The sequence below is a fragment of the Telmatherina bonti genome (genome assembly GCF_933228915.1).
Source record: "Telmatherina bonti genome assembly, chromosome: 19".
Lineage (NCBI taxonomy): Eukaryota > Metazoa > Chordata > Actinopteri > Atheriniformes > Telmatherinidae > Telmatherina > Telmatherina bonti.
Window position 1 is genome coordinate 6,121,402 of NC_136617.1, and position 3,228 is coordinate 6,124,629.

A 3,228-nucleotide genomic window follows, 5' to 3' on the forward strand; every position below is an offset into this window, starting at 1 on the left:
GTTGGTGAACTTCTGTTCACCTTTCCATCTGAGACTCTGCCTCTCTGAAAGTGTCCCGTACATACAGAGATTCCTCCTAATTCTTCTGATTTGTACCCGTCACTTTTCAGCCTTTTGCTGCTCCGGTTGCAACTTTTTACAGACGTGTTGCTGCATCACAATCAGCTCATATGTTCCATGAATGTGACCTTTTCACCTGCAGCGTTTCTTTCATTTTCCAGAATCTGTTCAGATGGAGTTGCTCAGTAACCTCACGCTGAACTCCAGTAGAAACGAGGACTGCAAGCTTAAAGCGGGATACATCGCGGGTCTCTTACTGATCGACATCATAATGGTTGTCATCGGGCAGCCGGTGACTATGAGACTCCTCTGGGTCTCCTCCAAGGCGAGGAAAAGCCGGGACATCCTGAACTGTAACTTGGCTTTGTTCCACAACTTCTTCTACGCGCTGTGTGTCGTGCACCTTGTTTACTTGTGTCTCCGGCAGGAATACTCGGCGAAATTCTTACACATTGTGTATGTTTATGCACAAACCGGAGGTCCGATGAGCTTGTCTGTCATCAGCATGGAGAGATACGTTGCTGTGATCCATCCAACCTCTTACCCTCTGCTGAAGACGTACAGATGCAGGGAGGTCGCCGCCGCCATGGTCTGGCTCTTCTCCATTCTCTCCACTCTGATGACCACGTTCCTCAAGGAGGACGTGTCCCACCTCATAGAGATGACGCTGAAGGCCATCCCGTTCGCCGTGATGTCCATCAACACCACCACCATGACATGGTGCAGCGTCTGCATCGCCAGGGAGCTGAGGAGGTCTGGGCCGGGCCGAGACCAGCTGCATCCCGTGAAGAGGAAAGCCTTCATCACCGTCTGCGCCACGTCCTTCATCAACCTGCTGTGTTACTTCCCAGTGACGGTGATGCAGAAGGTGAAGTTCCAGGATGAATATTCCTACCAGTGCAGGGTGATCCCGCTCTGTGTGCTGCTGCTGGCGGCTGCCAGTGTGGTGCATCCGCTCTTCTACATGTCCACCCAGGAGAGGATACGCCGCCGGAGGGGACAGAAGACCCATGATGGCTGACGGCTGATCGGCTAGGTCTTCATCACTGGATGGAGGGATGATTGACAGATGGATGATGGATGATGGATGATTGACAGATGGATGGATGGATGATGGGTGGATGGATGGATGGATGATGGATGATTGACAGATGGATGGATGGATGATGGGTGGATGGATGGATGATTGACAGATGGATGGATGGATGATGGGTGGATGGATAGATGGATGGATGTGGATGATTGACGGATGGATGGATGGATGGATGGATGTGGATGATTGACAGATGGATGATGGATGATGGGTGGATGGATGGATGGATGTGGATGATTGACAGATGGTGGATGGATGGATGGATGTGGATAATTGACGGATGGATGATGGATGATGGGTGGATGGATGGATGGATGTGGATGATTGACAGATGGGTGGATGGATGATGGGTGGATGGATGGATGATTGACAGATGGATGGATGGATGATGGGTGGATGGATGGATGATTGACAGATGGATGGATGGATGATGGGTGGATGGATAGATGGATGGATGTGGATGATTGACGGATGGATGGATGGATGGATGGATGTGGATGATTGACAGATGGATGATGGATGATGGGTGGATGGATGGATGGATGTGGATGATTGACAGATGGTGGATGGATGGATGGATGTGGATAATTGACGGATGGATGGATGGATGGATGGATGGATGGATGGATGGATGTGGATGATTGACAGATGGTGGATGGATGATGGGTGGATGGATGGATGGATGGATGGATGATGGGTGGATGGATGGATAGATGGATGGATGGATGATGGATGATTGACAGATGGATGGATGTGGATGGATGGATGGATGATTGACAGATGGTGGATGGATGGATGGATGTGGATGATTGACGGATGGATGGATGGATGGATGGATGTGGATGATTGACAGATGGATGATGGATGGATGGCTGGATGTGGATGATTGACAGATGGTGGATGGATGATGGGTGGATGGATGGATGATGGATGATTGACAGATGGTGGATGGATGATGGGTGGAGGGATGGATGGATGATGGATGATTGACAGATGGTGGATGGATGATGGGTGGATGGATGGATGATGGATGATTGACAGATGGTGGATGGATGATGGGTGGAGGGATGGATGGATGATGGATGATTGACAGATGGATGGATGTGGATGGATGGATGGATGGATGGATGATGGATGATTGACAGATGGTGGATGGATGGATGGATGTGGATCATTGACGGATGGATGGATGGATGGATGGATGTGGATGATTGACAGATGGTGGATGGATGATGGGTGGATGGATGGATGGATGGATGATGGATGATTGACAGATGGATGGATGGATGATGGGTGGATGGATAGATGGATGGATGTGGATGATTGACGGATGGATGGATGGATGGATGTGGATGATTGACGGATGGATGGATGGATGTGGATGATGGGAGGATGGATGGATGGATGGATGTGGATGATTGACAGATGGATGGATGGATGTGGATGATTGACAGATGGATGGATGGATGTGGATGATTGACAGATGGATGGATGGATGTGGATGATTGACAGATGGATGGATGGATGGATGTGGATGATTGACAGATGGATGGATGGATGTGGATGATTGACAGATGATGGATGGATGGATGTGGATGATTGACAGATGGATGATGGATGATGGATGATTGACGGATGGATGGATGGATGATGGGTGGATGGATGGATGGATGATGGATGATTGACAGATGGATGGATGGATGATGGGTGGATGGATGGATGGATGGATGATGGATGATTGACAGATGGATGGATGGATGATGGGTGGATGGATAGATGGATGGATGTGGATGATTGACGGATGGATGGATGGATGGATGTGGATGATTGACAGATGGTGGATGGATGGATGGATGTGGATGATTGACGGATGGATGGATGGATGGATGGATGGATGGATGTGGATGATTGACAGATGATGGATGGATGGATGTGGATGATTGACAGATGATGGATGGATGGATGTGGATGATTGACAGATGGATGATGGATGATGGATGATTGACAGATGGATGGATGGATGTGGATGATTGACAGATGATGGATGGATGGATGTGGATGATTGACAGATGATG